Genomic DNA, 27024 nt, shown 5'->3' on the forward strand with positions numbered 1-27024 from the left:
AGATCTGGAAGTACCTATTGCTGAGCATATTGCTAAGTAAGGCCGTAAGTTTACGACATGGGATCACACTCAAAAATTTTAGAAGGAGTCCTTCTCGCCAGACAGTATCATAGGCAGCTGATAGATTCAAAAAGGCAGCCACGCTTACTGATTTCCTCTCATATCCATTTTCGATGTACGTGGTGAGAGACAGTACTTGATCATTACAACTTATTCCACGTCTAAATCCTGCTTGCTCTATAGGAATGTAGCTGTTGATTGTTTCATAAATTCTATTGTAGATCAGTCGCTCAAGGAGTTTTGTATGTAACACTTAGAAGTGCTATTGGACGGTAACTTTCCACTTTAGATGGATCTTTATTTGGTTTCAGTATGGCTATTATCTTTATTTTCTTCATTAGAGGTGGTATGTTTCCAGTTTGCAGAATATTAGTGAAGAAGTTGGTTAACCATTTTATTGTGGCTGGTCCGCAATGAGCCAAAAATTCAGGATAAATTCCATCAAATCCTGCAGATTTTCCAAGTTTCATACTTTTTAACGCGGCTTCAGTGTCCCCTTCTTTGAATGGAGTAGAGAATTTAGAAAACTCCGGCGCTGCCCTTTTCTTGATGTTCAACTTTAATTTGATATCCTTTTTGGTTCGCTTGTCTTTTGTGTTTTTGGAAACTGATATTAGATGATTTGCAAAATCATTCAGATTGATGGCTGTTTCGATCTCTTAGTTGCAGGGTTTGAAGAATCCAGTTTCCTAATTATAGACCAGGCCTTCCTGCTAGAATGGGTGTAATCTAGGGATTCCACTGTTTCATGCCAGCTCCTTCTTCGGCTCTCATCCAAGGATTGGAGGAGACCAGCTGCATTGTCGGAATTAGAATGTTCTTCATATTCTCGTAGTAATTCCTCACTCTCTGAACTCCAGCCAGGGATATACTCCTTACGATATCCTCTACGGATGCATCGTCTCGCTGCACCTTTTATAACCCCTACAAATCTGCTGTAGTTGTTGTATGTTGGTTTGATCCATCTTATATTGGAGTCTGTTTGCTTTGCAAATTCAGTCCAATAGGCTTTCTTGAAGTTCCAGCTTGGTTTAGTGTGTGAACGAACAACAGGTAAAGACATCCCAACCTCCAAGAGAACAGGCCTGTGTTGACTATGTGGGAAATCGTTGAGCACTGTACGCCAAACTTGACTGTGTGAATTATGAAGCCGATTTGTGAAACAAAGATCTCGGGTGTAGCCTCGAGCCCAGCGAGCTGATTGAAAGGTAGGCAGGTCCTTAGCATCAAAAAATCAGATTCAAATTTTCAGTTTCCATCCAGTCCACAAGAACTTCACCATTAGAGTCATCCTTGTTATATCCCCAAATATGATGATGACTATTGAAATCACCGAGATATATAGTAGGATACTGCAGAGAAGGTGTAGGAGGATTAGGCCAAGTAATATCTGGTGGCTTGTACACATTAACTATTGTCAAGTTTTCAATGTTAACTGTAGTGGTAAAAATGTCATTTTTAGAATTTACTGATAGTAATTGGTAATTTGTTATATCATTCCTGACATAAGTTGCAAGGCCATAATTTTGATGATAGACGCTACCAATTTAAAGTCTGGAATTTTCCGCCTACTCTGTAACTGTAGTTCGTCTGCTGTGTGTGTTTCTTGAAGCACGATGACATCAACTGCATAGTTCAGTGCAATCCTGGAAAGATACTCGCATTTCGCTCGACTAATCCCTTCGATATTCAATTGACAAATGCGCAGCGATGGTCCAATTCTACGAACTTGAAGGTCCTGAAAAGAACCACACATCTCCTTCTTGTTCGCTCTTTGACCGAGAGGTCGTTTCCGACAGTTTGGTCTCATCTTATCACTGTTGCTTTCTTAGCACCACCCGGGGGACACGTGTAGGGCAGTGTAGTGGTTAAACCTACGGACGTGAAGCAACGTAGACCCCCACCTATGAGTAGTACCACTATATGAGGAGCACCATGGGTCTGTATTTCCTGTGAGTAGTGCCTTTATGTGATCAACACCATGAGTCTGTGTCACCTGTGGGTGGCACCATAATGAGCGATACCCGATGGATCTACATTGCCTATGAAAAAATGGCGTATGGCTTTTAGTGCCGGGAGTGTCCGAGGACAAGTTTGGCTCGGCAGATGCAGGTATTTCGATTTGACTCCCGTAGGCAACCTGCGCGTCGTGATGAGGACGAAATGATGATGAACCTGGGACCCCTTGTGACCAAAGGCCAGCACGCTAACCATTTAGCCATGGAGCCGGACTACATTGCCTATGATTAGCACCATTGTGTGAGCAACACGATGAGTATACGTGGCCTGTGATTAGTTCCACTATGTAAGGAACACCACGGAATACCAGCGCCCGTGATTAGTCCCACTAAGTTACGAACACCATGAGGCTGCGTTGCTTGTGACTAGTACCCTTATGTGAGGAACACCATGGGTCTGTGTTATCTGCGAGTGGTGGCATTGTGTGTGACATACCATGGGTCTACATTACCTGTGATTAGTACCAACACGCGAGGAACACCAGGAGTCTGTTTTCTGTGATTAGTACCACCATGCGAGGAACACCATGGTTCTGCTTTACCAGTGATTGGTACAATTATGAGGGGCCGGTGACCTAATTTTTTTTGCTAGGGGCTTTACGTCGCACCGACACAGATAGGTCTTATGGCGACGATACCTAAATTTTAGACCTCTTTGAACAACAAGCATCATCTCTGAATATAAGGCATTGTTAATTGGATCCACTGATTGTTTTGGATACATGATCATTTTTTCATCATCTTTCGTTTTATAATTTAGTCAGTGGATAAATTTTGGAGTTTTAATTGTCGTTTCATTTCGTTGCACCTCGTACCATTAGGGGCCTATGATCTAGCTGTTAGGCCTGTTTCAACACAAACAATTGTGGATACAATTGTCATCACCATCATCAACGTCATCAAATATCAAATATACAGACACGAGGCTGACGTATTCGAGCACCTTCAAATACCACTGTATTGAGCCAGGATCGAACCTCCCAACTTGGTGCCAGAAGGCGAACACCTCAACCGTCTGAGACACTCAGCCCGGCGCGGCACTTTCATAGTAGCTTTTCAACCTTCTGGCAATTTTCAAAAGCATGCATTCTGTTATGGTCTTTGAAATCTTTGGCATGAATGACAATTTCATTGAATCTACGGATAGCGTTTTATTTATTGTCTACCGTTCTTTCGTTGACTTGAAAATATAATGAAAATAGTATAGACAACTCGCATTGTCTGTTATCATAATTTCAACATAGACTCACACAGTATTAGCTCTGAAATGGAGCACCCACTGTTCATTAACTCATTAACCATTTCCTTTTATGTTTATCAGCTAAGATCACTGAGTAATTATTTTTATTATTATTAATAATAAATACATCTTAGTTGGGAAATATCCCTGTGGCAATGGTCACTTACAGTAGTGTGATAATAAGGTAAAATTAAAACATAATTCCTAACAACAACAACATCGAAAGTACAACAAACAATCCCATGGAAGGAAAATATTACAAGAAATATTACTGGTTTAATATTCTTAAGTATATTCAGTGCTTAACATTACGGTCACTGACGTCTTATACAGGGTGTTAGGTGTATACGTGCAGATATTTCTTGTAGCAATAGAGAACGATGTGACGAACCACTATATATCAAACTTTTAGTAATCAGCGGAAGTTATTTTCGAAAGCAAAGGGATACGATGTTTTTAGAATAGGTAGTATGCCTTGTTCTGAGAATGAATAGCTTTCCGTTGATAACAGGCAAGTCACGTGCCACCCGTGCCAAACCGGTTTCTGTTTATGTTTCGGAGCAAATGTACTACTGTAACGAGATGTTACGTAATATACTTGCTAAACTGGTTTTATGTTCACGAGCAACTGAACTACGATAACAGCTGAAGGCTGCTACCGGTGTACGTACCTACATTTCGTGTTTCTTGCCGGGCTGTATGGCTCAGACGGTTGAGGTGCTGGCCTTTTTACTCCAACCTCGCAGGTTCGAACCTGGCCCAGTCCGGTGGTATTTGAATGTGCTCATATACGTCACACTCGTGCCGGTAGATTTAGTGACACGTAAATAAAACCCCTGCGGGACCTCATCGTCTTCGAAAACCGTAAACGTAACGCAAATACCATTATCATTATTATTATTATTATTATTATTATTATTATTATTATTATTATTATTTTTGACTACTCGCCAATAATGTCTGCCCAGAAAATACTTCTCATCGTTTATAACTATGGATCTCGACAGTTGTATAATGTCCTAAATATGATGATTTTCAAAACTGGCTTTACGTCGCACCGACACAGATAGGTCTTATGGTGACGATGGGACAGAAAAGGTGTAGAAGTGAGAAGGAAGCGTTCGTGGCCTTAATAAAGGTTCAGCTCCAGCATTTTCCTGATGTGAAAATGGGACACCACGGAGAACCATCTTCAGGGCTGTCGACAGTGTAGTTCGAACCCAGTATCTCCCCTATGAAAGTTCACAATTTCGCGCCCCTAACCGCACGACCAACGTATTCCAAGCTCTAATGCCGGGCTGAGTACCTCGGACGATAGTTCGCTGGTATTCTGATCCCATCTTGGCAGGTTCGATGGAGACTCAATTCGGGGGTATTTGAAGGTGGTGAAATACGCCAGTTTCGTGTCTGTAGATTTACTTGTATTTAAAAAAGTCCTGCAATACAACATTCCGGCGCCTCGGCGTCTCCAAAATCCGTCAAAGTAATTATTAGGACGTAAAAAATTACATTATTATTTAGTGTTTACAAACGAAAAGCATATGTGTAATGGTAAAATAAAGTATAACGTACTGCTTCCTTTGCAGTGCTTAATAAATTTATCAAAATAAAAGTGGCCAGTCTGAGTTGCTCAGACGGTTAAAGCACTGGTTTCTTGGTTCCAACTTAGCAGGCTCGATCTTGGTTCAATCCGGTGGTATTCGAAGGTGCTCAAATACGTCAGCCTGGTGTCGGTAGATTTACTGGCACGTAAAGAGAACTCATGTGGGACTAAATTACAGCGCCTCCAGAAACAGTACGAGTAGTTAGTGGGACGTAAAGCAAATAACATTACCGGTATTATTATTATTATTATTATTATTATTCAGTCTTATTATTATCGCTACTACTCATATTGAACTACTTCTTATTACTCTTTTCCTCGTCTGATTATTATTATTATTATTATTATTATTATTATTATTATTATTATTATTCACCTGTTCATATTTTCGTCTTATTCCTCTTTTTACTTTTTACTTTTTTCGTTTCTCATGTGTCACAATTACATCTTACGTTACGTTCTGTTACATGTTTATGTTTGACCTTGTGATACATCACCTTTAATCTGCTCTGTAGCCTTTAAGAGTGTAGCATGGTCAATGACCTCAGTGCTTGTTTTGTTCACATAACTGGACTAAGAACTCGTCTCAATCGGCCCAGCAAGTTCAAGGCCAACCACTTTTCTCTGTTTGTTTGTTTGTTTATTTACCAATGTATGTATGTATGTCAACATTGTACTATGTCAACATTGTACTATATCAACATCATACCATGAAAATTTACTCAATAAACGGGGTGTTTGGGGGGACCTCTGCCCTGGGTGGGGTGCTCTGCGGACCTCCTCTGGGGTCCGTGTTGTTGCTGCGGTTATCTCTCTGCGCGGTCAGGTATTTACTAACAGGGCCGATGACCTCGATGTTAGGCCCCTTTAAACAACAAGCATATTTACTAACGTATTCAATTCAATTTATTGTATGTACAAGACATACGTCCAACTTGAATTATTTCATCCTCACAACTCTACTTCCTTACTACATGGCCCAAGAGCAACACGCATAGCTGAAGGCCCACCCACTCCTCCACGAGGTCTGGGAATGAAATAACTAATTTGATTGAATTTTTTCCTATTTCAGTAGTGATGAATATAACACAAGCATTTTATTGAAGTTTTATACGTGTTAATAATGATGATGTGATGATGATGATGATGATTGCTGTTTTAAGGTCATCGGCCCTTAAAAGCGCGTGCCTTTTGTTTTAACTCGTAGTGAATAAGAAACAAAATATAAAGTGCTCGAACACACGTAAAAAACCAAAACCACATGCAGGGTAGAATTGAGGAACTGCCAAAATGCGTTCAAGGTCAATGTCTAGAGTTTTAACAAGCACGTCTTCCCTGTGCTGTGTTCAGCTTTCGGCACGTACAAGTCACTCGCGCACTGAAACTCTCGATTTATAATTTTTGTTACCGGTACTTCAATTTCACTGCTTGGATTTATGAGAATATCGAACTATCGGGACTCAAAATACTACATCGATACTGTACTGTACTCCCAAGCCATTACGGTGCAGAAATGGCGTAACATCTGACATACCAAAGCGAAACTCGTAGCAATTGTTCACAGTGACCACCCTGGGCTTCTCTGCAGGCTTCACTTCTCCGAATGCAGTTGCGACGCATTCGAGACAAGGAACCTGTGTTGTTCAGAATATCCTCTGGTGCCGGAAGAATATGTTTACGGAGGTCATCCGAAGTGGTTACTTCAGTTCAGTATACTTTGTGTTTCATGTCCCGCCAGACATAACAATCCACTGGAATAAGGGCTGGCCAATTGATAGTTCCACATCGTCCTGTCTACCGTTGAGGAAATGTCTGCACCATCGTGTAAAATCCACGTGGTTCGGCGTAGTCGAAGCGACACATCCTCTGAAAGCTCCAGTAACGTACTGCCTCTACAGGAGCAAGATAACATTAATAAAAAGATGTAACCGACCTCCAACTACACCCATCCAGATGTTAATTAGAACCGGTGCTGGAAATCGCCTTGTCCTATTGAATGGAGATGTTCCACAGCTCATGAGTGAGGTATAGTGGGTTCGAACCCCTCTGTTGGCAGCCCTAAAGATGGTTTTCCGTGGTTTGCCATGTTCACACCAGGCAAATGCTGGGGCTGTAACGTCATGAAGGCCACGGCCGCTTCCTTCCCTCTTCCTTGTCTATCCCTTCCAATCTCCCCATTCCCCCGCAAGGTCCCTGTTCAGCATAGAAGGTGAGGCCGCCTGGGCGAGGTACTGGTCATTCTCCCCAGTTGTATCCCCCGAGCCAATGTCTCACGCTCCCGGTCACTGCCCTTGAGGCGGTAGAGGTGGGATCCCTCGCTGTGTCCGAGAGTAAACCTACCCTGGAGGGTAAACAGATTAGGAAAAAGGAGAATAAGCCTTCTATTAGAAATGCCCGGCGGCAATTCCACAGTAGACCGAGCTCGATAGCTGCAGTCGCTTAAGTGCGGCCAGTATCCAGTATCGGGAGATAGCAGGTTCGAACCCCACTGTCGGCGGCCCTGAAGATGGTTTTCCGTGGTTTCCCATTTTCACACCAGTCAAATGCTGGGGCTGTACCTTAATTAAGGCCACGGCCGCTTCCTTCCCACTCCTAGCCCTTTCCTGTCCCATCGTCGCCATAAGAGCTATCTGTGTCGGTGCGACGTAAACCAACTAGCAAAAAAAAATCAACAGTAGCTATTTTTCCTTCGAGCAATGTTCACGCATGGTTGCAACTACGGTTTTTGAAATCTGTCTCATTAATAACAATATGACTGAATACTTACAGCCTTTTCTTTCAGTGTCCACCGTCATTTCATTGACCTGAAAAGTTTATGAATAAGCATATACAACTCGCATTGTCTATTGTCAGAAATTCATCGTAGTTTGTCGCAATAACAGCACCGAAATGTTGCGCTCATTTTTCATTTACTTATTAATTATTTCCTTTCATTTTATCAGCTTGGATCACTGAGTAATGCCATTGACGTCTTATAAATCACACACACCTACACAATACTTGATTCGCATGTATGTGCTGGTACGTATCTTCGAGGTCACTGTAAGGATTCTGTGTACATTTCATACAGAGTACCCTAGACCGGTTTTCAAGTACAGCAAGTGGCTGGCACGTGAGTCATCCTCTCCTACTTGCCAAGCCTTTAGGGGAAGTGCACAACAACATGCGTTGGCCTGCGATAAGAAACAGGTTCAACAAGCCCTATATTTTGCTACTGTACTTCCACTACGCGTGGACAGAATGACGTAACCGGCATACCCTGCTACGGCCGTTCAAAACACATTAGGTCCTGAAATATTTGGCTCAGTTAAGGGCAAACTAATAGGACAAGGTAAAAAGTACATAGCATATATTGTGATATGTCTTTTTCTTTGCCGACTAGCTTAATATCTGCACGTATACCCCTAACACCCTGTATATCACACACAATTGCACAACATTTGATTTGCATGTATGCGCTGGTACGGATATTCCGCATCACATACTGTTTTAATTGTCGTAGCCGGTATTAAAGACTGAAATTCTACCGGACATAGCCATGACAATTTTAAAACGAATTATCCTTAGGTATTGTTTATGAATTACGTTATACGGTTTTTACGAGTACAAAATAGCAAGTTACAAGAGTGGATACGTCGGTAAGGATTACATGTACTTTTCACAGAGTACCCTAGACCGGTTTTCGAGTACAGGAAGTGGTCTGGTATGTGCTCCTACCACTCCTACTTGCCCAGCGACATGTGCTAGCCTCCGATAACAAACAGGTTCAACAACCACTATGCTCTGCTACTGTACTCTATCACACGAGAGCAGTATGACATAATCGGCGTTTCTCACTACGGCCGTTCAAAACACATTAGGTCCTAAAATATTTGTCTCATTTATGAGTAAACTAATAGAACAAGGTAAAAAGTACATAGCATATGTTCTGAGATGTATTTTTCTTTACCGACTAGCAAAATATCCGCACGTATACCACTAACACGCTGTATGTGTAAAGGAAAAACTAAGAATCATAACAGAAATGATTGTGGAGATTTGTGGATTAAGTGGAACCACTAAAGGCTAAAGTGCAGGAATTAAAGCAAGAGTTGAGACAAGTCCACTGGCATGTAGAAAATCATGATCCTGGAAGCAAGGAGGAGAAATGTTTGTTTCTACTGAAACCGGAGAATGAAAAGGAAGATTTAAATGAGTTAGTGAATAAAGTGCTGGACGTTATAAACCACTAAATGAAGATAAACGGAAATGAAACGGATATTGATGACGTGCAGAGACTGAGGATAGCAAAGGGGAATAGAACGATTAATGTTAAGTTAACTGATTTTAAAGAATGTAAAAGGGAAATGGATATCGGTAGAAAGGGACATGAATGACAATATCATCAGGAAACAGAGAATCCTACGTTTCCATTTAGAAAAAGCAAGAAATCCTGGACATAAGGCCTACAACGGAATTAAACGCCTCATAGTATTTGATATAATTTAGTCGTGAATTTGGACTCCAACTCAGCTCAAGGTAATGGATAAGCAGTTGAGTTCACCGACTTTGGATGAGCGTACTCGAAAGGGGCGGGGAATATCCAAGCTAGATGCGAGTGACAATACTGGTCGCGAAGCACCAGCTGACAACAGGGAAGAAGGCAAGCAGCTGAACTGCAGAAGCTGTGGACAGACGAGCAGTTGAACGTAGGCTGACCCAAGTCCAGAATCTTATGGATGAGCAAAGGACAGAAGAAAGAATATGGCGGCCGGAAAAACATTTTGAGTGAAAGAACTTCTGGTCCAAGAAAGGTAAGTCTCAGGAGGACAATATGGACAAGGAAATGATTAGTTCACGAAAGGAAGTATTTTGGAACTTGGAAAGCGAGATAACAAGAAATAAGACTGGTAACTGAACAGAGGTTAAACGTAAAAACTCGAATATTTTTTTTGCTAGTGGCTTTACGTTGTACCGACAAAGATAGGTCTTATGGCGACGATTGGATATGAAAGGCATAGGAGTTGGAAGGAAGCGGCCGTGGCCTTAATTAAGGTACAGCCCCAGCGTTTGCCTGGTGTGAAAATGGGAAACCACGGAAAACCATCTTCAGGGCTGCCGACAGTGGGATTCGAACCCACTATCTCCCGGATGCAACCTCACAGCCGCGCGGCCCTAACCGCTCTGCCAACTCGCCCGGTAACTAGAATATAGACTAGGATGTGTCAAAATAGGGGAATTTATGAAAAGATAGGGAACGAACACGTTAAATTATTAGTACCGAATTATTATTACCATCGTTCAGAGCTGGATTGTACCAGGATATGACGTTCATTTTGAAAGTTTTAAAACTCATGGAAAGAGAATAGATAGGAGATCTCGTTAAGTAATAAATTCTGGCATAATACTAATATTAATTCAGGAGGAAATACAGAAGAAAACTGAAGCCATAGAAGCAGGAATGGAAGAAATATTTTGGGTAAAAACAAATACGAACCGGAATGGAGGTGAAAACGTACGCTTCGGTCTTGCCTACAACCCTCCCAAAGGCTCGACATTTGCAAGTAAACATTTTTTCACTGAGTTAGCATTTCAAATAAACAGATTAAGGAATGTGCACGAGGACACTGGTATTGTGCTGTTGAGGGACTTCATAGCTACGGTTGGAGAAAGAAAAGTAGCTAATCGTAAAGAGGTAGAGGAAACAGTAATTATAAGGTACAAGTCAAAATAACAGGTATATTATTAACGGTGAAAAATTACTTAAGCTACGTGATACCGGAGAACTGTATGATTTTAAAGGGTGGTTAAGGGAAATTATTTGGGCAATTTTACATATATTACAGAAACGGGAAATGCGGTGTAAATGCAGTATTATGCTCAAGGTAGGCATTATAACTCATCAAGTGGATAACAGTTGAAAGATGGGGTTAATATCATCACATAACCTTATTTATAAATCTGTTTGATAAGCAGAAAAATAATGTGGCTTATAACCACAGGAATATTATAGACACAGATGAAAAGAATACCTTATGATAGACTTTAAGGAATGATTCATGGTGAACATCTGAAAAGATTGAATAGAGATAGGCCCTGGGATTGAAAATATTCACGTATTGATAGCAGGACAGAAGATGCGGTTGCAAAGGACCAAAAACCCAAGACCACGAACCTACTACGCTGGCATAGCAGCGGGAGAGGTGATACTCCCACGTGGCGCGTCCCAGGTGGCGGATAGGGGCGTCCTATCCGGCTTGCCGGCGGACTTGAGGGAAATAAAATATCTCTCGCGGACCAAACACACAACTCCCTGTGGGTGCGGGACGCAGACGAAGAATACACCAACTCTATCCCCTGCCTGTCGTAAGAGGCGACTAAAAGGGGCGACCAAGGGATAACCAAATTAGAACCACGAAACTATTAATTAGTACCATCACACAGGGAACACCATGACTCGCTTTTACTTGCGCGTAATACCACTATGTTAGGTACAAAATAGGTTTGTGATTAGTAGCGACAGTGTATGGCTCAGGATGCATTTTACAGTACCTGTAAATCGTACCCCTATATGAGCAACACCATGGCATGAGCGACACTATGGTTCTGATCGGGCGAGTTGGCCGTGCGCGTAGAGGCGCGCGGCTGTGAGCTTGCATCCGGGAGATAGTAGGTTCGAATCCCACTATCGGCAGCCCTGAAGATGGTTTTCCGTGGTTTCCCATTTTCACACCAGGCAAATGCTGGGGCTGTACTTTAATTAAGGCCACGGCCGCTTCCTTCCCACTCCTAGCCCTTCCCTGTCCCATCGTCGCCATAAGACCGATCTCTGTCGGAGCGACGTAAAGCAACTAGCTTCCTTCCAACTCCTAGGCCTATCCCATCGTCGCTATGAGACCTATCTGTGTCGGTGCGACGTAAAGCCCCTAGCAAAAAAAAAACTATGGTTCTGCCTTGCCTATGCTTAGTACCCACTATGTGAGGAACACCACGGAATAGTGCGGTCCCTGTGGTTATTCCACTTATCTGAAGGACGCCATAGGTTTGCGTTGCCTGTAAATAGCGCCTCAGTGTGCGAAACACCATAGGTCTGTGTTACATGTGCGAATTTCATTACCTGTGAGTAGTACCATAATGTGTGGAGTACCGCGAATCTACGCTACTTGTGATTAGTGCCGCAACATGACAAATAGCATGGTTCCCTTTTCCCCGCGATAAGTACCATTATGAGGTGGCGATGACCTGGAATTTTGTACCCGTTTCAACTACAAGCATAATCGATTCAGTATTGTCCTTTAGAAGCAGTCTATTGATCAGTAATACTATTGTTTAACGCTAGTTTCTGGGAATGTGGGACATTGCGGGTCGGATCCACTGCTTGTGTTAACATATCCGTCCATTCATTCTTCGTCCTCACGTTTTCGAATTCTGGTCAGTGGAGGAGTAAAGATTTTTAAAATGTCATAATATTTCGTCTCATTTCGTACCTTTAGGGATCGATTACCTAGATGTTAGGCCCCTTTAAACAACAAGCATCATCATCATCATCATCATCATCAGAAAACCAAGACATTGTGAGTGGTACAATGAAAATGCAGAAAGGAAAAGACAGAAGTGACGAGAGCATTGAAGATATATAGGAAGGGAGGAAGATTTGAAGCAAGAATTGCATTCTGTAGTAAAAGAAATGTGTACCTAGAATTATACGTAGACAAAATAAAACAGATTAGCCCTCTCAGGGTTAAGGCTCTCCCCCGATAAGAGTCCACGTTTTCTAAACTGTGCGATATTACAGTAGAAGATAATAATCCTGTCAAGCATCTAACATATTAATAAGAAGATCACAACGCGCCAGTCGAGTATCGAGTTAGTAGGGCGCAGTACTGATAGCGAGGATGATGAAGCTCAGAAGGATAATAATCTATCATTTTATTTATAAGCCAATGCCCAGCCTGCTTCTTCAGCTTTTTCCCAGAACTTCCCCTCATCCATTTTTGCATCTACTTGTCCGCTTGCGTCGTCCATGGAAACAGAAACCTAGCAACCATCCGGTCCCGGGAGAAATTACTGAGCTATGTGGATACCGGGGAGACTCGACCGTTGTTAAGGCAACAGAATCTATTTTCAGTAGAGCTGCTGGCCTCGAGTTGCAGATCAATTTCCCGGGCATTCCCTGACGTCCGTTGGACATATGCAACAGCGCCATTGTGATTCTAGTTCGCACTGAGTAAGGATGTGTGGAACCTGATCTCGAGGGCGCTATCTTCTAACCAGGCCTCGGATGATGGTGAGTTTACCTGTATTTGTATTTTAATAATATTAGTTACAGCCGTGAACCTGACGTACTTCCTTCATACATTACGTATGTGGAGATCATCTTCACTGCCTTAGTTACATTTTTGTTCGTTCTTCAAATAAAGGTAACTCTTTAATGATTAGAATTTTCTTTAGGTACCGAGTGAATTGGCCACGCAGTTGGGATCGCGTAGCTTGCATTCGTGACGTTATGGTTCGAATCCCACTGTCGACTGACCTGAAGATGCTTTCCCGTGCTTCCACGTTTTCATACCAGACAACGCAGGGGATATTCCTTAATTAAGGTCACGGCCGCCGCTGCCTTCCCATCGCTTCTTCACCTTCGATGTTTTAGTGCGACGTTAAACAATTTGCAAAAACTTTCGACTACCAAGTGAAAATAGTAAATCAACTGGGAATGAATCGATTTGTGAACTATCTGTCTCTACCTACCGGCTGAATAATGCAGTTGGCCACCTCCTAAATACCGAGTGATCGGGCTGTAGTTAAATTCCATGACCTTCAACGAAGCCGGTGAGGGTCTAATTAACTGAATATTAAGCTACACGGACACACATGAGTAAACATGTTGTGCACATTTGTGCAGACGAGTTTCTCATTTATTACAGGAATTAGATTAATGCCATTGGTTAGTATGAATATTAATAACAATAGTTTGTACCGACCAATTTCTTCCGGTCAACACTTAAAGAGGATTTGACCCAGTTTTAAGGGCGAATGCTCTTCCTGACGCCAATCTTATATGGAGGGATCTATTCACTGTTTTTCGTCGCTGCGGTGGTTGGTAGTGTGACGTGTTGTGTGTTTATGAGGATATATATATATATTGTGACAAATACACACAGCCAGTCCACGAGCTAGAGCAATTAACCAAACGCTGCTAATAATCCCGGCAAAACTGGGAATCACATCAATTCTTCGAATATTCACTAATAGACGCAGATTGGTGTATGATGTTGTTTCATGTAGGGGACTTGGGACACCTTGATCACCAGCCTTGCATTCTTGCTGTTTGCCGTGTTTTTATGTAATAATACGTCTAGATGTTGTGTTTATAATGTTCCGCGCGGAACTATAACTGGATTGATAGCCGCTGCAATACGTGTTCTTCAGCTGTAATGAGGACTGATTGTGAAGAAAGTGTTAGCAGTGGGCCAATAATATTCGACTGATCACAGATGTGTGCGGCGAGAGGAGAGAAGCGAAGAGGGGGGAAGCTTAAGACCATGTTCAGAAACAGTGTTCATTGTACTATCAATTTCTCAAGAGTGCAAGTAACTTTGTGCTTAGTATCTGTGTCTGCACTTATAATAATAGTAGTTTCGTTTCTAATATTTACTGCTGTCTATAAATAGCTCTTGTGCGCATGTGTATAATAATAGTGTAGCTATACAATAAATTTTTAGTCATTGTTTCTGTATAAATGCCTCGCGTTTACTTTTAAATCAATAGATGAAAGCAAAGAGAGAAAACGTTTCTGTACAGAGCAAATTGACCGTGCGTTTAGAGTCGTGTAGCTGTGAGCTTGCATTCGGGAGATGGTGGGTTCGATAGCCAGCCCTGTAAATAGTTTTTCGGTGGTTTCGATGGTCTCCTAGGAATCGAACTAGAATAAAATAAACCAAATTTATTTAAATGTTCGGTTCTGTTGCTGAGTATGACTTTGGTAGGTTTATATTGACCTGTCACACGACTGATGCACCTGGAAAAAGATATATATGTGCTCCTAATTTACTTATCATCCTAAACGCCCGTGATACATAACAAGCCCTACACATTCTGATTTACGTTGCCTCATGTGGATAACATGTACTACCGCTTCACTGAAAAGATAACTGTATATGAAAAGAAATTAAATACCCGGAGCTAATGACCGCCCTTGCAACGCTATAATGTGCATAGCGACGCTCTATTACTCACCCATTACCTACGATTTCGTGGTAATGTCCCTTTAGTTACCCTGGCCGTCTCGAATTTTCATGAGGAAAGCGCATAAGTTAAGTCCCTATGGGTGATCATCCAACGTGGGTATCGCTTGAAAAAGCCTTCCTAGCCTCAACAAAGACGATAGTCAATGCCAGTCTGCGGAAACCAACAACAACAAAAGCCATATATTAAATAAACTATAATATCAAAACACAAAGTAATGCAAGGTCTAATGTCACCGGCGATAACTTCAACCAACGCTTAATTAATTTTGGATAAAACATGACCTCAAAATATTCACATAATTACCTGCCGTTAGCACTTCATAAAATAAATATTTCAACACATGAAACTAGTGAATTGACAGGCGGCACACACACCAGCTATCTCGCACGACCCTTGCTCGTCCCTTTTTAACCTGGGCTATTCATTCTTGCAAACCGCTCATCTTCCCAAACATCATTCTAAGAAACATACCAATAAAAATCTCATTTTTACCAGTGCAGAATAGCGCAACTTAAATAATTCATGTCATACATGACAACACGTTATCAAAAGTTTCAATACAACAATACACTTTCGCAGGTCATAAACGTATCATAAACATTCTAAATTCGTCATTATTACAATTCCTAAGGACAACAGCATAGCCTCATTTTTAAACATCCTGGCAACAACCCACGTAAGTGAAGTTTCAACCAAGGTAACTCATCTCTGATACAAAAAGTATCTTTCCAAATATCACAACATCAAGCCACATGGCAGGAATGCACAATCTTAATTGGGACAAAACTATCAGTTCACTTATTTCTGGACAAAAATGAACTCACAAATTCTCCCTTTTATCTCATAAAAACATCATTCTTCCCTACTACGTCATCACTTCTTTCTATTCATTTCCAAAGGCGAATATTATGACAACAGCTACAACATTCCATTTCCTAGACAACATTTGCCTCTCCTTGTATGATCTACATTATGACTGGTTTGGCCTCGTTATTATGACAAAAGTTTAGTAATTACTCAAATATATAATTTCAAATGACATGAATATTTTCCAAATAATCTCTTCTTTCCCGTTTGTAAAAAAATGAGAATAACCCTTACAACTTCTGAAATGACATTCTAACCGTCATAGTTACAGTGAATTTCCACTAAAATTTCACAAGTCCCTTCTTCTACTCAAGATTTCTCCCCAGTCTACACTTTACCTTGGTGATATTTCCCTAACTACAACTAGGCAATTCAACACGCCAAAAAAGACACTTATCCACACGTTAAACAATATTCATCACATCGGTTGACTACCTTACAACTACATAACTTAACACATGAATGTTCGCGCAATCTTTACAGGTTACGGGCTTTTAACACGATAACAGCACATGTCGACAGGAAAACTACTTACATAGTTAGTGCTGTAAATTACGTAAATTAGGCCATTTCCACCAGCTTTATGCGTGCTTAGCACGTCATGTTGATTGAATATAAGGCGTCACAAAGATTCACCAGGATTTTGTCATCAATCATTTCCATTTCAATTGGACAGATAATCCGTAAAGAAAATTAATTAAAAAAAAGGCTTTCCGAAACATTTTTGTCGTAAATAATTTCATATAATTATGATTTGGTCACGCCCACACACGAGTAAATTACAACAATCTGCAGCGTCAAGCTGCCTTAAACCCTCCCCAGCGTCGACCGCGTGGTGCTTCTATGCGTCATCCAAGTTCGTGTGTTTGTTACAGACTGCGTCAACCGCTTAAAAGCGTCAGAAGTTTATAGATACTTCTGACATCTGTTGGCCTTATTTTACAAAAAAGTACTACATTTTATTTTCATGGAATATCGTATTCCATGTACAATTCATGTGGCTATGCACACGTATTCCGTGTGGTCAGCAATCGAAGCTATATTGCTTCCGCGCCAAAACAACCCCGAGTGTAAACAAAGTAATTTAGCAGTTATAATTGAACGAATGTTCTTGCTTTCCGATGAAAGTGAATACGAAAGTGACAATTATTCTTCCCAATCGAGTGATGAATTCCACGACGGCAGACACGAATGTGAAGAAATTGAAAATATTCAGACTGATTGGGTTATGTTTGGAGGACCGCGCAACAAATTCAGTTTTACCGGCAATAGTGGGATTCATGCTAACTTTGGGGATAATCTCGGATAATTGACAAAATTTGATCATTCTCTTAGTGATCAAAAATTATCTGAAGTAATAAAAAGTACGCAACACGTGGAAAATTGATGCTCAGTTAATGGGTTAATGATACTGTACAAGTTACTGTTACTGTCTTTGGCAGCCTTTCTCTACCTCAACTTTCACAATACACATTTTAGCAAATAATAGCTAACTCTAAGCCAGTGGACTGACAATAATCTTTAACATTGGTCAGAGCTGACCTTGGTGGAAGTTCAATAATGGTGCAATGCCAAGCAAACAACGGCGCGAAGCGGATACGTCCTACCCCGTCAGCAACTTAGAAATGTGCGTATTACTTCTCACCACGGCGTTAGGAAGCTGGCGATCGAAATCGCGACAAAAGGTTACCCAAAACACTTCTCGCATCGCCGAAATAACCGTAATCAATTTGCAGATCGCTTGGATGGCGTGTCAAAATTCCCAAAATTATGAGACGATCTCAGACAAGGCTTTACTTCTTCAGTTAATTTTCAATTACTTTTTAGGTGAATTAATTCCTGTGGCACCATTTTACTGGCAACCCTCGTATCAGTCCGCAATCACGCGTCTCCTCATCACGCCTACAAGCTAATTCGCTAAATTTGGCACTCATTTAACAAACAAACTTTGTCTGATCACAACCGGGCGTGTTGACTGTGTGGTTAGGGGCGCGTAGCTGTGAGCTTGCTACCAGCAGATAGTGGGTTTGAGCCCCAGTATCGGCAGCCCTGAAGGTGGCTTTCCGCGGTTTCGCATTTTCACAACAGGCAGATGCTGGAACTGTACCTTAAAACGTTCAGTAGTTGAGACGTTTAAACCATCAGACGCTCTTGTCGTTGAAGTATACAGACTGTCAAATCTCCCTTCATATCCCACATCACATGGTCCTGTAAGATCTAATGTTCAATCCCTTCTTCTTTCCACCACTGTATATCCATCATCTTGTTTCGTAATGATCATTCACATAGGTTGAAATTTCGCGGGCTTCGTAAGCGTTAGGCAACTAGCTTCAAAGTTTGGGAGTTGACAAATTCCAACTGTGCGCTCGAAATTGGTGGGGCAGGGTAAGTCTGTAATATCGATGACGTCCTTTTCGTGGTAAGGGGCTAAAATTAGCATGGCGTGTCCGGTCGACTGACCTCAGGCTTCTGGAAATTACTGCAAGCTATTAATACGGGTGATGTTGTAATATCTTACTCAAGAATTAACTCGTTCAGATTTGGTTATTGCCGTGATACAAAGAAATGAGATGATAATTTGAAATAGACGACCAAAAACCCTAAATATACGCATAATAATCTTGAATGACCTACCATAAATTAAATATATGCATCTTTCCAATTAATTACACAGTTTGATAGTTGTATGTACATGCTATGCTCTTCAAAACATAACATAACAGTATAATGGTTTAATATTGTATGGTGTGAGCAAATAAGGCGAGTTAAGGTAAGTCACACAAGGAAAGAGAAGAAAGTAAAAGTTCCCTGCGCACAGTAGTCATTCTTTATAGATGTTACATTTAAGAAGCAACGCCAATTTCGAATTATGGTACACTTCTGTGAAACTTGTCATTTGTATGAATATCATATTCCTCATCAATGTTCTGGTCATTTTCATCATCATTACCACCAATATCATCACATTCATCGTCACTGGATGTCACCTTATTGCTCAGATGCAATAAAATGGTTACTCGGTTCCTTCTGCAAACAACGGACCTCCAATGGTAATGATCCCTTATTCTTACTCGATGAATCTGCAGTTAGCTGAGAAATTACGGGTTCAGAACTGGCTACTAAGAGATTAAGAACCTCCTGTGTATTAAAAATTCGCGAGATCTTTGACGCGTGGCTCTGCCTGTACTTCCGTCACTGCTTACTTCTAGCTGTTAAAGCTTCTTCTGGTAGCATTCCTATGAAAAACATATCTGCTTGTATTACTTTTGCATCATGAATTAGAATTTTGTGGACATAATGAGGTATGTAAACCATGCATACAAATACATATTGTACCAGGAAATTATTTAATAATAAGCCAGAATACTTATTTCGGAGAATTAAGATATCTAAATCACATGGCGCACTGGTTGTAGACCTGGAGCTCGGTACAGAGAGAGGTCTTAACTATAAGGAGTTCCAAATTTCTATATTGAATTTATTCACATAAGGTTCACCTTACAATTGTGCTGGTTACAGTGAAGTGGTCTCCGCAGATCCTCCTTGATGAACAGCGACCCAACCATGGAATCACGATTCCTTATAGGCAACAATCAAATCATGGAGACACGATCCCTTATGTTAAGCAATCAAACCATGGAAATAAGATCCATCGTGTTCAGCAATCATACCATGGAACCACTATCAGTTGTAAGAAGCAATGGGTCGCCGTTGATTCTTGAAGGTCCCGGCGCGGGGTAACCACTCAATGGTTATATTACGCGAGTGTCCACGTTTAACTGTTCCCCGAGTATCGAGTATCGGAATGATTCGCATAAACCACAGCACTTTATGAATGATAATTGTTGACTCTGTGAGTGCACATGTGTCTATGTCGTGTAAATCACGAGGAAAAATCACGATCATTCCTAACTACTGCATTCTGTGCGAAGCAATTATTATTATTATTATTATTATTATTATTATTATTATTATTATTATTATTATTATTATTATTATTATTATTTTGAAAAGTCGCTTCGGAGAAAAACAACATATCACTTTCACTACTGCATTAGATATAATGTATACGTGAATGGTTAAACACTTGTACGAGAAGTAAAGTCTCTGAGGATCCTGTAATTCACACCGTAATGTTAAAACTTAATTCAAGTTCATTTGGAAAAATCACTATTTACGGCTTCTAACACACACGTAAACTTTAGTCATACAAGTCTCAGAATCGCCTTCTACAATATTTGTAAGTCCCTCAAAAAGGTTCAAATTACTGAAAGTTTAAAAGTACCGTAACGCAGGAATTATTCTATGTTCCACACTCGAACGTCACTAAGGCATAATTTCGTCCTTGCAGGCTGAATTCTTATCGTGCGGCAAACCAACATCGTCGTCTTCGCGGTGTCAGTATCCACAAGGGTGTCCTTTTTATATACACTCATTCTCATCAATTAAGGATAATAGCATATTGTGGTGCCACACAACGTGGCACTACACAAAACTGGCGCTAGTAGCACAGGCACATAGTGAACACAAACGAAACATATCTGTAAGTCCACGGTATTGGTGATAAGTTGAAAAACCGTCCCAAAACACATGTGCTACAAAACGCCACAGTTTCCTGCGCATGTACCCCGACATCAATATGGGATATGATCACCATGCACACGTACACAGGCCGCACAACGGGTTGGCATACTCTGAATCAGGTGGTCGAGCAGCTGCTGCGGTATAGCCTCCCATTCTTGCACCAGTGCCTGTCGGAGCTCCTGAAGTGTCCTTTTTTGCTAGTTGCTTTACGTCGCACCGACTCAGATAGGTCTTATGGCGACGATGGGACAGGAAATGGCTAGGAGTGGGAAGGAATCGGCCGTGGCCTCAATTAAGGTACAGCCCCAGCATTTGCCTGGTGTGAAAATGGGAAACCACGGGAAACCATCTTCAGGGCTGCCGATAGTGCTGAAGTGTCCTAGGGGTTTGAAGACGCGCAGCGATACGTCGACCGAGAGCATCTCAGACGTGCTCGATGGGGTTTAAGTCTGGAGAACAGGCAGGCCACTCCATTCGCCGGATATCTTCTGTTTCAAGGTACTCCTCCACGATGGCAGCTCGGTGGGACCGTGCGTTATCATCCAACAGGAGGAAGGTGGGACCCACTGCATCCCTGCAAAGGCGGACATACTGGTGCAAAATGATGTCCCGATTCACCTGACCTGTTAGAGTTCCTCTGTCAAAGACATGTAGGGGTGTATGTGCACCAATCACAATCCCACCTCACACCATCAAACCACTACCTCCATACAGGTCCCTTTCAAGGACATTACGGGGTTGGTATCTGGTTCCTGGTTCACGTCAGATGAGAACCCGGCGAGAATCACTGTTCAGACCATACCTGGACTCGTCCGTGAACATAACCTGGGACCTCTGTTCCAATGACCATGTACTGTGTTCTTGACACCAGGCTTTACAGGCTCTCCTGTGAACAGGGGTCAGTGGAATGCACCTTGCAGGTCTCTGGGAGAATAAACCATGTCTCTTCAGTGGCCTGTAGACTGTGTGTCTGGAGACAAGTGTTGCAGTGGCTGTGGCAAGGTCCCGAGCAAGGCTACCTGCAGTACTCCGTGGCCGTCTGTGGGCACTGATGGTGAGATATCGGTCTTCTTCTGGTGTTGTACACTGCGGACGTCCCGTACTGTAGCGCCTGGACAAGTTTCCTGTCTGCTGGAATCGTTGCCATAATCTTGAGATCACATTTTGTGGAACACGGAGGACCTGTGCTACGACCTGCTGTGTTTGACCAGCTTCCAGTCGCCCTATTATTCTACCCCTCATAACATCATCAATATGTGTTCGTTGAGCCATTTTCACCACCCTGTCACCATTAGCACGTCTAAAAACATCTGCACACTTACACGCTGCACCGTACTCTGACATGCACCAATACACCTCTGCGTATTTGGACTGCTGCCAGCGCCACCGTGCGACGTGCTGCAGGTCAAATGCACCACATGGTCATACCCCGAGGTGATTTAAAAACGCAAACCGCCCACCATAGCGTTGTTTCACCATGTATCAGCATTATCCTTAATTTCTGAGCATGAGTGTAGATCTAGCTCTGACGTAATGTTTTATAAAATCTTGAATATCTCCGTAATCCCTGGATTGAATCTGGAGAAATTAAAATGAGGAGACATTTGAAATATACACTATAAGGTGCCGTTGTTTATGAAGGTTTAGGATACAGAAGAAATTCTTGGATGGATGTTTCGAGACCGTATGACGCAACCTGTCTTTGACAGAGCGCTGGCTGGGTGCTGCCGCAAGGAGTGCTGTGCGGGCAGACTACTTGTTCCTGTGAGACTTCGTTTTTGTGAGCGCTCGAAAAATACACTTCTTAATACTTTATAAATTCTTTACGGCGTATTTTATTTAAGAAATACTAGATGTACGGTCAATCCCGTTACAATATGTAAATATGCTTTTACGATTTCCAGAACGCATTTACTGAAAGCTTTTAGTTTTAGTTCGTAGCCAAATTTATATGCTCCAAAATATTGTGGAAAACGGGTTGAAGTGCTCTTCACAGATACCTGTAACTTCGGCCTATAATACACAGTTCTAAAAAAGGACAGAAACGATGAGCTGTGTTGCCTCGTTTAGAGTGTATACTACCTTCCTTTTTTGGATCGGTGGAAACTGCCTAAGGTCTGCCAGGAGCTGATTACGGGCGTCTTAAACTAATGAACAAAGTGTAAAAGGCACGTCTCCAAAGCAGATAGACAATAACGTTGGGCCGTTAGGTTGGTGTGATGTCAGTTTCCCTGATTTTCGTTGCACCGCGGACAGATGCTGTGATACACACCAGTGAAGCCGCATTGACTGCACGTTACAGGAATGTCTAAGAACATGTCCATCCTTCCCACAGTTCCAACGCTTGACCGAACTTGCCACCTTACGACGAGATACATTCTGACTCAGAAGGGCGTTAGCAGTATGATTTGAGGAACGAGGTGATTCAAAGCGATGAACAGACCTATCAGTATATTGCACACGGGTAGGCGACCTAGCGAAAGAGACAGATTTCGACACGGTACGGCAAGCGGTGTCAGGAAAAGAGCAATGGGAGGGAGGGAGAGGAGGTTGATATAGATTGTTCAGGTCAAGTGTTGAATCGAATTCGCGACCAAGACTGATTATATCTTCAATGCAATTTACCTCAGATCTCTTTATGAACAACTTGTACCGTGGGGCTAAATTACGGTAGAAAGTGTCGAAGATTTCCGCTACGTGGACGCTAACATCGAGGCGATTGAATAAGGTTAGTATACCAGTAGCGTATTCGTTGATGGGTTCTCCTTGACCTTGTGTTCTCCTAAGTATATCTTGCCTAAGGATGAAGTCCGAATCAGATAGGTCAAACCTAACCATAAGCTCTTTTGCGAAATCAGCCCAACATAGAATTTTGTATCTGTACAACCGAAACCATTTACTGGCTCAGCCTTCTAACATAACAGGAATGACGGGAACAAATATATCTAGGGACACTGAGATACATGCCGCTTTGTCTCCAACCTTTTCCAAGAACTCTACGACTGAAAGTCCCTTTCCCTCTCCAAATAATATTAGGTTCCATTTACGAATTATGTCCAAAGCAGGACTGAAACGGGATGACCTACTTGCAACAGAATGAGAAATCTGGTCTAAAATATTCATATTTGTATCAGGGATAAGTTCATTGCCACAATTGTTAACCTCGACATCTGCATCGCTGGATTGCACTGCACTGGATTGTGGGGAAGCACAATCATTTGACACATCATTATTCTGGTTAAACACGTGGTTCAACACTGGGACGACTATTGGGTATCGTTTAACTTTCATTCTCCATAGTTCACAGACAAAGTGAGCGGGGCAACACGAGGGTAATATCGCAAAACAGTAATGTAAAGCAAAATAAGAGCACGAAGGTTGCGTGCAGGACGTAACAAAAATACATACACAGAAACTATGTTGGTTGGAAGTACACGAATCACAGAAAATGACGTGCAAGCACTACGTGAGGGAAATCTGGGTTATGAACGAATTCAGCTCTGCTCTGCTCTGCTTCACCGAAATTCAATCTTCTGATGAAACATTTCGACCGAACCACGCTCTGCATACCATTTATACTACCTACCTTTCTTCGGATCGGTAGAAACTGGCTAAGATCTGCCAGAAGCTGATTCCGGGCCTCTTAGATTAATGAAAAAAGTGTAAAAGGTAAGACCCCAAAGCAGAGACAATAACGTAGAGCAGAGGTCAGTTTAAATGAATTAAGTTTATTAACATAAGAGCAGAGGTGAACGGTCTGAAGATTAGCAATAAAAACAAACTAATGGGGATACAGGGAGTCAAAAACTCACATCCATAACATGCAACGATACTTCAACCACAATAAAAATCACTTGACTTATCAATCTGTTTTATTTGTACCTTTCAACGTCACAACAGAGATAATGTGTTCTGCAATACAATTTTTTTTACCAGACAGTGACTACTAAATTAAAACGTGATCCGCAGTATTTCCTTCCCAAAAAGGACCATAAACTATCTCGAGGTGAAAGTAACAGCTTTCAAAAAATTAAATCTAACAGCTCCCCAGATAACCTCAAGATTTCTATAAAATATAGCTTCCAACAATCCCCATAGAGACTACACCCCAAAAATCGAAGACGCCAGTGAAGCAAGACCGGCAGAAAAGTAAGCAAATATGGAATTCAAGAAGGTAATAAAGGGGTCACCGTAGTTACAGAAATAAGTAAACATGAGTCTGAAAGCAAGTAAAATGAGAGCAAAATCCCGAAATAAACATATTAATTGGCAGAGGAAGCCGGAAACAATGGCGAGATAAAATAAGAATAATGACAAAAACAAATATCAACAAGATACAGAAAAGTAACACAGGTCCGATAACCACCAAGCACTTACACACACTCAGAGACCAAATACACGAAGCAGAGGGTATAAAAAATATGATAGCAAGACACGTTACGTCAAGAATCGTAACAGCATGACATGATTCAGTCAACGGCTCATGAGCTTGACCTGAGGGCACAGATCAGAAACCTGGGTCACCGCATGGAGGCCTGGCTCACCCAGTCTAAACACAAAACATAACTAACTTACACGCCGCATAACACGTATTCATATCGTACATTTAGGCGAACATGAATCGTACAGTATCAACGTTAAATCACAATGCAGAACATATGCTCGAGCTAAAACGTCGAAGATACAGACAAATAAAAGGTCTCAAAATAACAAGCAAACCCATCACACACACGTATAATCGGATCTGTGCCACCTTTCGCTCTTTGCAGGAACGAGTACACATAAGCTGACATGAAAGGAAAGAAAGGACAGTGAAATAAGTCTGCAGCAAAGTTATAAAATAATAATCCACTAAACAAGGAATCTCTCTGTAAATAAACTGGCATAACTATGGCAAGCCGAGAATGACTGAAAAAACACAGAAAGGACAAAGAGAATAAATACCTCGAGACTGAAGTAGTCATATTCACGACTTTAAACTTTGAGAGCCATTTAAGATAATGTTTGAATCGTTTATAGTACCATCTGTACGAGGTGAAATCCACCTCGCAGATCAACGTCTCCAACTTTCCTCAAAACGTATTACAGTCGGACGACCAGTGATACCTCGAAACAAATGTAAGCTAGAAAGAAATGCTTTGGCAATCCTCTGACACATGACGTGCCATCCGTCTAATCGAGACGAACTACACGTCAAGTCTGGCATGAGAATACTAAACAGCCATAGGAGACTGACCTATGATATCGCAAAGAATGCGATATCTGTAAAATACAAAAGCAAGATATGGAGGTAATGAGGTGCAGCTAAAGTGCCACTGCCGGAGCGAAATCCCTGTTGATTTACGCGCATTTTTCTGCAACCATAGCTTTTACTTTGGCTTTCCGTCGTTGCTACTTTCGAATATCACCCCTGTATGCAATGTGTAAAATGTACTCAAACAATCGGATCCAGGCCGGCAAAGGAGAAAGTCCAAAAGAATACTTCCTGGTGTCAGTGCTGCTTAAGTGCGTTACATCAATATCATTCATTTTTTCGAGTACTGCCGTATCTGTATATCAAACATGCGAAGACGAGTCTGCCAAAGCACTACATATTTTCCCATCTACCATGGTCATAGTTAGATTATGTATTTCAAATTTCTTCTCATTTATGAAACCAGCTGTAGGGATCAAATTTTCAATCTGTGTTTGCATTAAATTGACTTCCGCTCCCGACAAAGAATTACCCCACAGAACCTAAGGGGAAGAAGGCGTTAAATTATGCCATAAGATTCTCTTCACATTGTCACTTCGGGAAATGAAGTATAATTGGGAACATGCATCATTTTCAAAAATATTTTTTTTTTGAAAAGTACACCAATGAAATAGTACGTAAACGTATTACATTGTGGTATGTTGCCTTGTTTTCTACCATTAAAAAAATATTTAATAGTGCCTTTCCGCAAGGCGAGTGAAACGGCCTCTGACGTAAGCGGCGCGCTGTGACGTCACGATCCAGTACCGCATGGAGCTCTACCAGCCGTTGTGCATCAGCCGTTGCTAAAAGCCGATTGTTTATTATTCATGATCGCGAATAACTTCGAAATGACAGAAGAAAGGTTCAAAACAGCACAGCCAGACAATCTACCATGTATAGATGTCATTATTCTTGAAAAATGTGACTTTTGTGGCCGCAGAAATTAGCGGATAACAAGCAAGTTTGTAAGTGGCGTCTTTTATATACGTGCAATGTACTGTAACCCATAGTATTAGGATAACAACGAACCTGGATAGATATCACATCACTTTCAACACTTCCTTCTAGACTGATGCCCCTATTAAAGAATAACATTACATTTTCGGGCTTTCAGCATTAGTAAAGTAAGAAATCGGATTTCAGCACTAACATAAACATATAGGTAGCATTATAGTACTAGTCCGCTTCT

The sequence above is a fragment of the Anabrus simplex genome, chromosome 2, assembly GCF_040414725.1.
Source record: "Anabrus simplex isolate iqAnaSimp1 chromosome 2, ASM4041472v1, whole genome shotgun sequence".
In the NCBI taxonomy this organism is placed as follows: Eukaryota; Metazoa; Arthropoda; class Insecta; order Orthoptera; family Tettigoniidae; genus Anabrus; species Anabrus simplex.